Source organism: Oncorhynchus gorbuscha, linkage group LG08, assembly GCF_021184085.1.
Source record: "Oncorhynchus gorbuscha isolate QuinsamMale2020 ecotype Even-year linkage group LG08, OgorEven_v1.0, whole genome shotgun sequence".
Taxonomy (NCBI): Eukaryota; Metazoa; Chordata; class Actinopteri; order Salmoniformes; family Salmonidae; genus Oncorhynchus; species Oncorhynchus gorbuscha.
In genome coordinates, this window is record NC_060180.1 from 480,276 (window position 1) to 495,964 (window position 15,689).

At 53.1% G+C, this 15,689-nt stretch overlaps 1 pseudogene; it reads right to left on the minus strand.

Moving 5' to 3' along the window:
- LOC124042219 overlaps positions 1 to 15,689 on the minus strand; it is a 38,034-nt pseudogene that overhangs the window by 1,818 nt on the left and 20,527 nt on the right.

Here is a 15,689-nt window from a genome sequence, read left to right on the forward strand (position 1 = left end):
GTGGGTAGCCTAGACAGAGCAGGTAGTCTAGACAGAGCAGGTAGGGTAGACAGAGCAGGTTGGGTAGACAGAGCAGGCAGTATAGACAGAACAGGTAGGGTAGACAGAGCAGGTAGGGTAGAGACAGCAGGTAGTCTAGACAGAGCAGGTAGGGTAGACAGAGCAGGTCGGGTAGACAGAGCAGGCAGTATAGACAGAACAGGTAGGGTAGACAGAGCAGGTAGGGTAGACAGAGCAGGTAGGGTAGAGACAGCAGGTAGTCTAGACAGAGCAGGTAGGGTAGATAGAGCAGGTAGTCTAGACAGAGCAGGTAGGGAGACTGAGATAGTGTTTGGTGGTTGTAGCTCTGTTCCTCCCCTTTCTGTTAATGTATGTAAATATGCAAATATAACCAAATACACCCTGTGGTATGACCTGTCTCCTCACCCTGTGGTACGACCCGTCCCCCTCCCCTCACCCTGTGGTATGACCCGTCCCCCTCACCCTGTGGTATGACCTGTCCCCCTCACCCTGTGGTATGACCCGTCCCCTCACCCTGTGGTATGAGCCGTCCCCCTCACCCTGTGGTATGAGCCGTCCCCCTCACCCTGTGGTATGACCCGTCCCCCTCACCCTGTGGTATGATCCGTCCCCCTCACCCTGTGGTATGACCTGTCCCCCTCACCCTGTGGTATGACCCGTCCCCCTCACCCTGTGGTATGACCCGTCCCCCTCACCCTGTGGTATGATCCGTCCCCCTCTCCCTGTGGTATGATCCGTCCCCTCACCCTGTGGTATGACCCGTCCCCCTCCCCTCACCCTGTGGTATGACCCGTCCCCTCCCCTCACCCTGTGGTATGACCCGCCCCCTCCCCTCACCCTGTGGTATGACCCGCCCCCTCCCCTCACCCTGAGGTATGACCAGTCCCCTCACCCTGTGGTATGACCCGTCCCCCTCCCCTCACCCTGTGGTATGACCCGTCCCCCTCCCCTCACCCTGTGGTATGACCCGCCCCCTCCCCTCACCCTGTGGTATGACCCGCCCCCTCCCCTCACCCTGTGGTATCACCCGTCCCCCCCCTCACCCTGTGGTATGACCCGTCCCCCTCCCCTCACCCTGTGGTATGACCCGTCCCCCTCACCCTGTGGTATGACCCTGACCGTCCCCTCCCCTCACCCTGTGGTATGACCCGTCCCCCCCTCCCCTGTGGTACCTGTCTGTGGTATGACCCGTCCCCCTCACCCTGTGGTATGACCCGTCCCCCCCTCACCCTGTGGTATGACCCGTCCCCCTCCCCTCACCCTGTGGTATGACCCGTCCCCTCACCCTGTGGGTATGACCCGTCCCCCTCACCCTGTGGTATGACCCGTCCCCCTCACCCTGTGGTATGACCCGTCCCCCTCACCCTGTGGTATGACCCGTCCACCTGGCACCGTCATGTCCTTCGTGTATCGTCTGGTGACAGCAGACACGGGGGAGTGCAGTCTCAGAGACTCTTTAATACACATGGTGGTGAAGGGGAGGCTGCTCAGGTCCTCCCTGCAGAAACACAACACACCAGTCACTCTTTTATGGATCATTCACACATACAGAAAGGACCGGTCTGTTCTGGGAGTCTTGGCCCACAGAGATCCCCAGACTCCTCTTATTAACGTGGTATCTTCTCTGTGGTTTTGAGTGTCTTGGCCCACAGAGATCCCCAGACTCCTCTTATTAACGTGGTATCTTCTCTGTGGTTTTGAGTGTCTTGGCCCACAGAGATCCCCAGACTCCTCTTATTAACGTGGTATCTTCTCTGTGGTTTTGAGTGTCTTGGCCCACAGAGATCCCCAGACTACTCTTATTAACGTGGTATCTTCTCCTTGTATCATGTAAAGACCTAGACCGATGAGAACACATTCCTGCCATGTTGAGATGAAGAGAGGATGGAACTTTTCATTATTACAAATGTGACCTATTTGAGAAAGGACTGTAGTATGACCCGTCCCCCTCACCCTGTGGTATGACCCGTCCCCCTCACCCTGTGGTATGACCCGTCCCCCTCACCCTGTGGTATGACCCGTCCCCCTCACCCTGTGGTATGACCCGTCCCCCTCACCCTGTGGTATGACCCGTCCCCCTCACCCTGTGGTATGACCCGTCCCCCTCACCCTCACCCTGTGGTATGACCCCCCTCCCCTCACCCTGTGGTATGACCCCCCCCTCCCCTCACCCTGTGGTATGACCCGTCCCCCCTCACCCTGTAGTATGACCCGTCCCCCTCACCCTGTGGTATGACCTGTCCCCCTCACCCTGTGGTATGACCCGTCCCCCCCCTCACCCTGTGGTATGACCCGTATGACCCGTCCCCCTCCCCTCACCCTGTGGTAAGACCCCCCCTCCCCTCACCCTCCCCCCCCTCCCTCACCCTGTGGTATGACCCATCCCCCTCCCCTCACCCTGTGGTATGAACCGTCCCCCTCCTCTCAACCTGTGGTATGAACCGTCCCCCTCCCCTCACCCTGTGGTATGACCCATCCCCCTCCCTCACCCTGTGGTATGACCCATCCCCCTCACCTCACCCTGTGGTATGACCCGTCCCCCTCCTCTCACCCTGTGGTATGACCTATCCCCCACCCTGACAGAATCAAAGACAGACAGACAAGCAGACAGACAGACTGACGGACCCTGGACAGACAGACAGGTGCTGACCAGTCTAAGTCCTCTGTCTTTCGGTCTTGTAGCAGGTCGTTGACCTCGGCTCTGACCAGTTTAGTCTTTTATGGTCTTGAAGCAGGTCGTTGACCTCGGCTCTACAGCGGTCCTGGTAGTCCTGATGCTGAGACAGGTTATACAGAACCCAGCTGATCCCGCTGGCCGTGGTGTCATGACCTGAGAGAGAATAAAGTCTCAAAGTGGTTTATGATAGGATATACTGCCAGGGTAAATACAGTAGTTTATGATAGGATATACTGCCAGGGTAAATACAGTAGTTTATGATAGGATATACTGCCAGGGTAAATACAGTAGTTTATGATAGGATATACTGCCAGGGTAAATACAGTAGTTTATGATAGGATATACTGCCAGGGTAAATACAGTAGTTTATGATAGGATATACTGCCAGGGTAAATACAGTAGTTTATGATAGGATATACTGCCAGGGTAAATACAGTAGTTTATGATAGGATATACTGCCAGGGTAAATACAGTAGTTTATGATAGGATATACTGCCAGAGTAAATACAGTAAAGGATTGGGTGAATCTTAACTCTCGAGGATCACCTCCAAACATGAAAGTGTCTGCCTCTGCTTTTATCTCCCATCTGTGAGACCATGACCATCCTCATCCTTTGACAGCAGTAACAAATCAATGAAGTCTGCTAAATCTTTTATTCTTCTTCTCCTCCCCAGTCTTGTGGTGTCAGTGTGGCTCTCTGGCTCCCCCGGTGGAAAAGCTGTGCTCTGCGCTCCTGGACAACAGTGCTGGTGAACCTGTGGGGTTGTAAGAACTTGAGTTACTTCCTGAAAATTCCAAAGTATTCCAGAAATCCTGTTTGGAGGAATCTTGGATTTCCAGCTTCCAGGTATCTTCCAAAAGGAATTTCAGGAAAACCTTGGAATTTCAGGGAAATGTTCAGCCAATCTTCTTACCCGTGTACTACACTACAGGCCTGTTTGAAGCGCTGTCCCTCTGGGGACCTCCAGTACAGACAGTCCCAGTGGTGCAGGATACGTCCCTTCCGCTCGATCACCAGGGTGCTCAGCTCAAATATGGCTGCTATGTACTCACTGGAACTCCTGGACGGAAGGAAAGGAGCCATCAGACTGAGGGTAAATACAGGTTTATGATAGGATATACAGGGATACATAGAGGAGGGAGGAGACAGGGTTACGTAGTTTAGGAGGGAGGAGACAGGGTTACATAGTTTAGGAGGGAGGAGACAGGGTTACAGTAGTTTATGATAGGATACTGCCAGGGTTAGATAGAGGAGGGAGGATGGAGAAAGGGTTAGATAGTTTAGGATAGGAGGAGACAGGGTTAGATAGTTTATGAGGGAGGAGACAGGGTTAGATAGTTTAGGAGGGATATAGACAGGGTTAGATAGAGGAGGGAGGATGGAGACAGGGTTAGATAGAGGAGGGAGGAGATACTGTTACATAGAGGAGGGAGGAGACAGGGTTACATAGTTTATGAGGGTGGACTGCCAGGGTTAAATAGAGGAGGGAGGAGATAGGGTTAGATAGAGGAGGGAGGAGACAGGGTTACATAGAGGAGGGAGGAGACAGGGTTACATAGAGGAGGGAGGATGGAGACAGGGTTACATAGAGGAGGGAGGATGGAGACAGGGTTAGATAGAGGAGGGAGGATGGAGACAGGGTTAGATAGAGGAGGGAGGATGGAGACAGGGTTAGATAGAGGAGGGAGGATGGAGACAAGGTTAGAAAGAGGAGGGAGTAGACAGGGTTACATAGAGGAGGGTGGATGGAGACAGGGTTAGATAGAGGAGGGAGGATGGAGACAGGGTTAGAAAGAGGAGGGAGTAGACAGGGTTACATAGAGGAGGGAGGAGACAGGGTTACATAGAGGAGGGAGGATGGAGACAGGGTTAAATAGAGGAGGGAGGATGGAGACAGGGTTAGATAGAGGAGGGAGGATGGAGACAGGGTTAGAAAGAGGAGGGAGTAGACAGGGTTACATAGAGGAGGGAGGATGGAGACAGGGTTAGATAGAGGAGGGAGGATGGAGACAGGGTTAGAAAGAGGAGGGAGTAGACAGGGTTACATAGAGGAGGGAGGAGACAGGGTTACATAGAGGAGGGAGGATGGAGACAGGGTTAAATAGAGGAGGGAGGATGGAGACAGGGTTAGATAGAGGAGGGAGGATGGAGACAGGGTTAGATAGAGGAGGGAGGATGGAGACAGGGTTAGATAGAGGGAGGATGGAGACGGGGTTAGATAGAGGAGGGAGGAGACAGGGTTAGATAGAGGAGGATGGAGACAGGGTTAAATAGAGGAGGGAGGATGGAGACAGGGTTAGATAGAGGAGGGAGGATGGAGACAGGGTTAGATAGAGGGAGGATGGAGACAGGGTTACATAGAGGAGGGAGGAGACAGGGTTAGATAGAGGAGGGAGGAGACAGGGTTACATAGAGGAGGGAGGAGAGACAGGGTTACATAGAGGAGGGAGGAGACAGGGTTACATAGAGGAGGGAGGAGACAGGGTTGGATAGAGGAGGGAGGAGACAGCATTAGATAGAGGAGGGAGGAGACAGGGTTAGATAGAGGAGGGAAGATGGAGACAGGGTTAGATAGAGGAGGGAGTATGGAGACAGGGTTAGATAGAGGAGGGAGGAGACAGGGTTAGATAGAGGAGGGAGGAGACAGGGTTAGATAGAGGAGGGAGGAGACAGGGTTACATAGAGGAGGGAGGATGTAGACAGGGTTAGATAGAGGAGGGAGGATGGAGACAGGGTTAGATAGAGGAGGGAGGATGGAGACAGGGTTAGATAGAGGAAGGAGGATGGAGACAGGGTTAGATAGAGGAGGGAGGATGGAGACAGGGTTAGATAGAGGAGGGAGGATGGAGACAGGGTTAGAAAGAGGAGGGAGTAGACAGGGTTACATAGAGGAGGGAGGAGACAGGGTTAGTTAGAGGAGGGAGGATGGAGACAGGGTTAGATATAGAGCAGGGAGGAGAGAGGGTTAGATGGAGGAGGGAGGAGACAGGGTTACATAGAGGAGGGAGGAGACAGGTTTACATAGAGGAGGGAGGAGACAGGGTTAGATAGAGGAGGGAGGAGACAGCATTAGATAGTGGAGGGAGGAGACAGGGTTAGATAGAGGAGGGGGGAGACAGTGTTAGATAGAGGAGGGAAGATGGAGACAGGGTTAGATAGAGGAGGGAGTATGGAGACAGGGTTAGATAGAGGAGGGAGGATGGAGACAGGGTTAGAAAGAGGAGGGAGGAGACAGGGTTACATAGAGGAGGGAGGATGGAGACAGGGTTAGTTAGAGGGGGGAGGATGGAGACAGGGTTAGTTAGAGGAGGGAGGAGACAGGGTTACATTGAGGAGGGAGGAGACAGGGTTAGATAGAGGAGGGAGGAGACAGGGTTAGATAGAGGAGGGAGGATGGAGACAGGGTTACATAGAGGAGGGAGGAGACAGGGTTAGATAGAGGAGGGAGGAGACAGGGTTAGATAGAGGAGGGAGGAGACAGGGTTAGATAGAGGAGGGAGGAGACAGGGTTACATAGAGGAGGGAGGATACAGGGTTAGATAGAGGAGGGAGGATGGAGAAAAGGTTAGATAGAGGTCGGAGGAGACAGGGTTAGATAGAGGAGGGAGGAGACAGGGTTAGATAGAGGAGGGAGGATACAGGGTTAGAATAGGAGGGAGGATGGAGACAGGGTTAGATAGAGGAGGGAGGAGACAGGGTTACATAGAGGAGGGAGGAGACAGGGTTAGATAGAGGAGGGAGGAGACAGGGTTAGATAGAGGAGGGAGGAGACAGGGTTACATAGAGGAGGGAGGGAGGATGGATACAGGGTTAGAAAGAGGAGGGAGTAGACAGGGTTACATAGAGGAGGGAGGATGGAGACAGGGTTACATAGAGGAGGGAGGAGACAGGGTTAGAAAGAGGAGGGAGTAGACAGGGTTACATAGAGGAGGGAGGATGGAGACAGGGTTAAATGGAGGAGGGAGGAGACAGGGTTACATAGAGGAGGGAGGATGGAGACAGGGTTAAATGGAGGAGGGAGGATGGAGACAGGGTTAGATAGAGGGAGGATGGAGACAGGGTTAGAAAGATGAGGGAGTAGACAGGGTTACATAGAGGAGGGAGGATGGAGACAGGGTTAGAAAGAGGAGGGAGGAGACAGGGTTACATAGAGGAGGGAGGAGACAGGGTTAGATAGAGGAGGGAGGAGACAGGGTTACATAGAGGAGGGAGGAGACAGGGTTACATAGAGGAGGGAGGAGACAGGGTTAGATAGAGGAGGGAGGAGACAGCATTAGATAGAGGAGGGAGGAGACAGCGTTAGATAGAGGAGGGAGGAGACAGGGTTAGATAGAGGAGGGAAGATGGAGACAGGGTTAGATAGAGGAGGGAGTATGGAGACAGGGTTAGATAGAGGAGGGAGGATGGAGACAGGGTTACATAGAGGAGGGAGGAGACCGGGGTTAGATAGAGGAGACAGGGTTAGATAGAGGAGGGAGGAGACAGGGTTACATAGAGGAGGGAGGATGGAGACAGGGTTAGATAGAGGAGGGAGGATGGAGACAGGGTTAGATAGAGGAGGGAGGATGGAGACAGGGTTAGAAAGAGGAGGGAGTAGACAGCGTTACATAGAGGAGGGAGGATGGAGACAGGGTTAGATAGAGGAGGGAGGATGGAGACAGGGTTAGAAAGAGGAGGGAGTAGACAGGGTTACATAGAGGAGGGAGGAGACAGGGTTAGTTAGAGGAGGGAGGATGGAGACAGGGTTAGATATAGAGGAGGGAGGAGAGAGGGTTAGATGGAGGAGGGAGGGAGACAGGGTTACATAGAGGAGGGAGGAGACAGGTTTACATAGAGGAGGGAGGAGACAGGGTTACATAGAGGAGGGAGGAGACAGGGTTACATAGAGGAGGGAGGAGACAGGGTTACATAGACGAGGGAGGAGACAGGGTTAGATAGAGGAGGAGGAGACAGCATTAGATAGTGGAGGGAGGAGACAGGGTTAGATAGAGGAGGGGGAGACAGTGTTAGATAGAGGAGGGAAGATGGAGACAGGGTTAGATAGAGCAGGGAGTATGGAGACAGGGTTAGATAGAGGAGGGAGGATGGAGACAGGGTTAGAAAGAGGAAGGATGAGACAGGGTTACATAGAGGAGGGAGGATGGAGACAGGGTTAGTTAGAGGAGGGAGGAGACAGGGTTACATAGAGGAGGGAGGAGACAGGGTTAGATAGAGGAGGGAGGAGACAGGGTTAGATAGAGAAGAGAGGATGGAGACAGGGTTAGTTAGAGGAGGGAGGATGGAGACAGGGTTAGTTAGAGGAGGGAGGATGGAGACAGGGTTAGTTAGAGGAGGGAGGATGGAGACAGGGTTAGATAGAGGAGGGAGGATGGAGACAGGGTTAGATAGAGGAGGGAGGATGGAGACAGGGTTAGTTAGAGGAGGGAGGATGGAGACAGGGTTAGATAGAGGAGGATGGAGACAGGGTTAGATAGAGGAGGGAGGAGACAGGGTTAGATAGAGGAGGGAGGAGAGAGGGTTACATAGAGGAGGGAGGAGACAGGGTTAGATAGAGGAGGGAGGAGACAGGGTTAGATAGAGGAGGGAAAAGACAGGGTTAGATAGAGGAGGGAGGAGACAGGGTTAGATAGAGGAGGGAGGAGACAGGGTTAGATAGAGGAGGGAGGAGACGGTTACATAGAGGAGGGAGGAGACAGGGTTACATAGAGGAGGGAGGAGACAGGGTTACAAAGAGGAGGGAGGGTTAGATAGAGGAGGGAGGAGACAGGGTTAGATAGAGGAGGGAGGTGACAGGGTTACATAGAGGAGGGAGGAGACAGGGTTAGATAGAGGAGGGAGGATGGAGACAGGGTTACATAGAGGAGGGAGGGGACAGGGGTTAGATAGAGGGAGGATGGAGACAAGGTTAGAAAGAGGAGGGAGTAGACAGGGTTACATAGAGGAGGGAGGAGACAGGGTTACATAGAGGAGGGAGGATGGAGACAGGGTTAAATAGAGGAGGGAGGATGGAGACAGGGTTAGATAGAGGAGGGAGGATAGAGACAGGGTTAGAAAGAGGAGGGAGTAGACAGGGTTACATAGAGGAGGGAGGATGGAGACAGGGTTAGATAGAGGAGGGAGGATGGAGACAGGGTTAGAAAGAGGAGGGAGTAGACAGGGTTACATAGAGGAGGGAGGAGACAGGGTTACATAGAGGAGGGAGGATGGAGACAGGGTTAAATAGAGGAGGGAGGATGGAGACAGGGTTAGATAGAGGAGGGAGGATGGAGACAGGGTTAGATAGAGGAGGGAGGATGGAGACAGGGTTAGATAGAGGGAGGATGGAGACAGGGTTAGATAGAGGGAGGATGGAGACAGGGTTAGAAAGATGAGGGAGGAGACAGGGTTACATAGAGGAGGGAGGAGACAGGGTTAGATAGAGGAGGGAGGAGACAGGGTTAGATAGAGGAGGGAGGAGACAGGGTTACATAGAGGAGGGAGGAGACAGGGTTAGATAGAGGAGGGAGGAGACAGGGTTACATAGAGGAGGGAGGAGACAGGGTTAGATAGAGGAGGGAGGAGACAGCATTAGATAGAGGAGGGAGGAGACAGCATTAGATAGAGGAGGGAGGAGACAGGGTTAGATAGAGGAGGGAAGATGGAGACAGGGTTAGATAGAGGAGGGAGTATGGAGACAGGGTTAGATAGAGGAGTGAGGATGGAGACAGGGTTACATAGAGGAGGGAGGAGACAGGGGTTAGATAGAGGAGACAGGGTTAGATAGAGGAGGGAGGAGACAGGGTTACATAGAGGGAGGAGACAGGGTTAGATAGAGGAGGGAGGAGACAGGGTTACATAGAGGAGGGAGGATGGAGACAGGGTTAGATAGAGGAGGGAGGATGGAGACAGGGTTAGATAGAGGAGGGAGGATGGAGACAGGGTTAGAAAGAGGAGGGAGTAGACAGGGTTACATAGAGGAGGGAGGATGGAGACAGGGTTAGATAGAGGAGGGAGGATGGAGACAGGGTTAGAAAGAGGAGGGAGTAGACAGGGTTACATAGAGGAGGGAGGAGACAGGGTTAGTTAGAGGAGGGAGGATGGAGACAGGGTTAGATATAGAGGAGGGAGGAGAGAGGGTTAGATGGAGGAGGGAGGAGACAGGGTTACATAGAGGAGGGAGGAGACAGGTTTACATAGAGGAGGGAGGAGACAGGGTTACATAGAGGAGGGAGGAGACAGGGTTACATAGAGGAGGGAGGAGACAGGGTTAGATAGAGGAGGGAGGAGACAGCATTAGATAGTGGAGGGAGGAGACAGGGTTAGATAGAGGAGGGGGGAGACAGTGTTAGATAGAGGAGGGAAGATGGAGACAGGGTTAGATAGAGGAGGGAGTATGGAGACAGGGTTAGATAGAGGAGGGAGGATGGAGACAGGGTTAGAAAGAGGAGGGAGGAGACAGGGTTACATAGAGGAGGGAGGATGGAGACAGGGTTAGTTAGAGGAGGGAGGAGACAGGGTTACATAGAGGAGGGAGGAGACAGGGTTAGATAGAGGAGGGAGGAGACAGGGTTAGATAGAGGAGGGAGGATGGAGACAGGGTTAGTTAGAGGAGGGAGGATGGATACAGGGTTAGTTAGAGGAGGGAGGATGGAGACAGGGTTAGTTAGAGGAGGGAGGATGGAGACAGGGTTAGATAGAGGAGGGAGGATGGAGACAGGGTTAGATAGAGGAGGGAGGATGGAGACAGGGTTAGTTAGAGGAGGGAGGATGGAGACAGGGTTAGATAGAGGAGGATGGAGACAGGGTTAGATAGAGGAGGGAGGAGACAGGGTTAGATAGAGGAGGGAGGAGAGAGGGTTACATAGGGAGGGAGGAGACAGGGTTAGATAGAGGAGGGAGGAGACAGGGTTAGATAGAGGAGGGAAGAGACAGGGTTAGATAGAGGAGGAGGAGACAGGGTTAGATAGAGGAGGGAGGAGACAGGGTTAGATAGAGGAGGGAGGAGACAGGGTTACATAGAGGAGGGAGGAGACAGGGTTATGAGGAGGGAGGATGGAGACAGGGTTACATAGAGGAGGGAGGAGACAGGGTTTAGATAGGAGGAGGAGGATGGAGACAGGGTTAGATAGAGGAGGGAGGATGGAGACAGAGTTAGATGGAGGAAGGAGGATGGAGACAGGGTTAGATAGGGTTATGGGAGGGAGGAGACAGGGTTAGATAGAGGAGGGAGGAGACAGGGTTAGATAGAGGAGGGAGGAGACAGGGTTAGATAGAGGAGGGAGGAGACAGGGTTTATGAGGAGGGGAGGAGACAGGGTTAGATAGAGGAGGGAGGAGACAGGGTAGATAGAGGAGGAGACAGGATAGATAGGGTTAGACAGATAGAGGAGGGAGGATGGAGACAGGGATAGATAGAGGAGGGAGGATGGAGACAGGGTTAGATAGAGGGAGGATAGACAGTGGAGACAGGGTTAGATAGAGGAGGGAGGATGGAGACAGGGTTAGATAGAGAGGGATGGAGGGTTAGATATATACAGGGTTAGATAGGTAGGGAGGATGGAGACATAGTTAGAGGAGGGAGGAGACAGGATGGAGACAGGGTTAGATAGAGGAGGGAGGATGGAGACAGAGTTAGATAGAGGAGGAGGAGACAGGGTTAGATAGAGGAGGGGAGACAGGGTTAGGAGGAGGGAGGAGACAGGGTTAGATAGAGAGGGAGGAGACAGGGTTAGATAGAGGAGGGAGGATGGAGACAGGGTTAGATGGAGGAGGGAGGATGGAGAGATAGAGGGAGGAGACAGGGTTAGATTAGGAGGGAGGATGGAGACATGGTTAGATAGAGGAGGGAGGATGGAGACAGTTAGATTTAGATAGAGGAGGAGGATACTTAGATTAGAGGAGGGAGGAGACAGGGTTAGATAGAGGAGGGAGGAGACAGGGTTAGATAGAGGAGGGAGGAGACAGGGTTAGATAGAGGAGGGAGGAGACAGGGTTAGATAGAGGAGGGAGGAGACACTAGATAGAGGAGGGAGGAGACAGGGTTAGATAGAGGAGGGAGGAGACAGGGTTAGATAGAGGAGGGAGGATGAGGATAGAGGTCTGGAGACAGGGTTACTAGATAGGAGGGAGGAGACAGGGTTAGATAGAGGAGGGAGGATGGAGACAGTTAGTAGAGGAGGGAAGATGGAGACAGGGTTAGATGGGAGGATGGAGACAGAGTTAGATAGAGGAGGGAGGAGACAGGGTTAGATAGAGGAGGGAGGAGACAGGGTGGAGACAGGATGGAGTTAGATGAGGAGGAGGATTAGGAGGGAGGAGACAGGGTGATAGAGGAGGGAGGGTTAGATAGAGGAGATAGGAGGGATGGAGACAGGGTTAGATAGAGGAGGGAGGAGACAGGGTTAGATAGGGAGAGGGAGGAGGGAGACAGGGTTAGATAGAGGAGGGAGGAGATTCAGGGTTAGATAGAGGAGGGAGGAGACAGGGTTAGATAGAGGAGGGAGGAGACAGGGTTAGATAGGGAGACAGGGTTAGATAGAGGAGGGATGGAGACAGGGTTAGATAGAGGAGGGAGGGAGACAGGGTTAGATAGAGGAGGGAGGATGGAGACAGGGTTAGAAAGAGGAGAGGAGGAGACAGGGTTACATAGAGGAGGGAGGATGGAGACAGGGTTAGTTAGAGGAGGGAGGATCTGCATAGGGAGGATGGAGACAGGTTATATAGAGGAGGGAGGATGGAGACAGGGATGATAGAGGAGGGAGGATGGAGACAGTGATAAGGGAGGATGGAGACAGGGTTAGATAGAGGAGGGAGGTGACAGGGTTAGAAAGGGAGGAGGGAGGGAGGAGACAGGGTTAGATAGAGGAGGGAGGATGGAGACATAGTTAGATAGAGGAGGGAAGATGGAGACAGGGTTAGATAGAGGAGGGGAGGAGACAGGGTTAGATAGAGGACAGGGTTAGTTAGAGGAGGGAGGATGGAGACAGGGTTAGGAGGAGGGAGGATGGAGACAGGGTTAGATAGAGGAGGGAGGAGAGACAGGGTTAGATAGAGGAGGGAGGATGGAGACAGGGTTAGTTAGAGGAGGAGGATGGAGGGATCAGGGTTAGAAAGGAGGGAGGAGAGGGTTAGATAGAGATAGAGGAGGAGGACAGGGTTAGATAGGAGGAGAGGAGAGGAGGAGACAGGGTTAGATAGAGGAGGGAGGAGACAGGGTTAGATAGAGGAGGGAGGAGACAGGGTTACATAGAGGAGGGAGGAGACAGCATTAGATAGTGGAGGGAGGAGACAGGGTTAGATAGAGGGAGGGAGGAGGAGACAGGGTTAGATAGAGGAGGGAGGAGACAGGGTTAGATACAGGGAGGAGAGGGAGGAGGGTTAGATAGAGGAGGGAGGAGACAGGGTTAGATAGAGGAGGGAGGAGACAGGGTTAGATAGAGGAGGGAGGAGACAGGGTTAGATAGAGGAGGGAGGAGAGACAGGGTTAGATAGAGGAGGGAGGAGGACAGGGTTAGATAGAGGAGGGAGGAGATCACAGGGTTAGATAGGGAGACAGGGTTACTAGAGGAGGGAAGATGGAGACAGGGTTAGATAGAGGAGGGAGGATGGAGACAGGGTTAGATAGAGGAGGGAGGATGGAGACAGGGTTAGATAGAGGAGGGAGGATGGAGACAGGGTTAGTTAGAGGAGGGAGGATGGAGACAGGGTTAGTTAGAGGGAGGGAGGAGACAGGGTTAGATAGAGGAGGGAGGATGACAGGGTTAGATAGAGGAGGGAGGATGGAGACAGGGTTAGTTAGAGGAGGAGGAGGAGACAGGGTTAGTTAGATAGGATAGACAGGGTTAGGAGGAGGGAGGATGACAGGGTTAGATAGAGGAGGGAGGAGACAGGGTTAGATAGAGGAGGGAGGATGAGACAGGGTTAGATAGACAGGGTTAGGGAGGATGGAGACAGGGTTAGATAGAGGAGGGAGGAGACAGGGTTAGATAGAGGAGGTTAGATAGAGGAGGGAGGAGACAGGGTTAGATAGAGAGGGAGGGAGGAGACAGGGTTAGATAGAGGAGGGAGGGAGACAGGGTTAGATAGAGGAGGGAGGAGACAGGGTTAGATAGAGAGGATGGGTTTAGATAGAGGAGGGAGGATGGACAGGGTTAGATAGAGGAGGGAGGATGGAGACAGGGTTAGATAGAGGAGGAGGGAGACAGGGGTTAGATGGAGGGAGGAGACAGGGTTAGATAGAGGAGGGAGGAGACAGGGTTAGATAGAGGAGGGAGGAGACAGGGTTAGATAGAGGAGGGGAGGGGACAGAGTTAGATAGGAGACAGGGTTAGATAGAGGAGGGAGGATGAGACAGGTTAGATAGAGGAGGGAGGAGACAGCATTAGATAGGGTTAGATAGGGTTAGATAGAGAGGGAGGACAGGGTTAGATAGAGGAGGGAGGAGACAGGGTTAGATAGGAGGGAGGAGGGTTATGGAGACAGGAGTTAGATAGAGGAGGGACAGGGTTAGATAGAGGAGGAGACAGGGTTAGATAGAGGAGGGAGGAGACAGGGTTAGATAGAGGAGGGAGGAGACAGGGTTAGATAGAGGAGGATGGAGACAGGGTTATTAGGGGAGGGAGGACAGGGTTAGATAGGGGGAGATAGACAGGGTTAGATAGAGGAGGGAGGAGACAGGGTTAGATGGAGGAGGGAGGATGGAGACAGGGTTAGTTAGAGGAGGGAGGAGGAGACAGGGTTAGATAGAGGGGAGACAGGGTTAGAGAGGAGGGAGAGACAGGGTTAGATAGAGGAGGGATGGAGACAGGGTTAGTTAGAGGAGAGGATGGACAGGGTTAGATAGAGGAGGGAGGATGGAGACAGGGTTAGATAGAGGAGGGAGGAGACAGACAGGGTTAGATAGATGAGGGAGGATAGATAGATGAGGGAGGAGACAGGGTTACATAGAGGAGGGAGGATGGAGACAGGGTTAGATAGGGAGGGACAGGGTTAGATAGAGACAGGGTTAGATAGAGGAGGGGTTAGATAGATGAGAGGAGACAGGGTTAGGAGGGTTACAGGGTTAGATAGAGGGGAGAGGGTTAGGAGGGAGGATGGAGACAGGGTTAGATAGAGGAGGGAGGAGACAGGGTTACATAGAGGAGGGAGGATGAGGAGGGAGGAGACAGGGTTAGATAGAGGAGGGAGGAGACAGGGTTAGATAGAGGAGGGAGGAGACAGGGTTAGATAGAGGAGGGAGGAGACAGGGTTAGATAGAGGAGGGAGGAGACAGGGTTAGATAGAGGAGGGAGGACAGGGTTAGATAGAGGAGGGAGGATGGAGACAGGGTTAGAGAGAGGAGGGAGGAGGAGGAGACAGGGTTAGATAGGAGGGAGGAGGGAGAGAGGGAGGATGGAGACAGGGTTAGATAGAGGAGGGAGGATGGAGACAGGGTTAGAAGAGGAGGGAGGAGACAGGGTTAGATAGAGGAGGAGGAGACAGGGTTAGATAGAGGAGGGAGGATGGAGACAGGGTTAGATAGAGGAGGGAGGAGACAGGGTTAGATAGAGGAGGGAGGGAGGAGACAGGGTTAGATAGAGGAGGGAGGATGGAGACAGGGTTAGATAGAGGAGGGAGGAGACAGGGTTAGATAGAGGAGGGAGGAGACAGGGTTAGGGAGGGAGGGAGGAGACAGGGTTAGATAGAGGAGGGAGGAGACAGGGTTAGATAGAGGAGGGAGGAGGAGACAGGGTTAGATAGAGGAGGGAGGAGAGGGTTACAAAGAGGAGGGAGAGACAGGGTTAGATAGAGGAGGAGGAGACAGGGTTAGATAGAGGAGGAGGAGACAGGGTTAGATAGAGGAGGAGGGAGGGTTAGATAGAGGAGGGTTAGACATTAGATAGGAGGGAGGATGGAGACAGGGTTACATAGAGGAGGGAGGAGACAGGGTTAGATAGAGGAGACAGGGTTAGATAGGAGGGAGGAGACAGGGTTAGATAGAGGAGGGAGGATGAAGACAGGCTTACAGAGAGG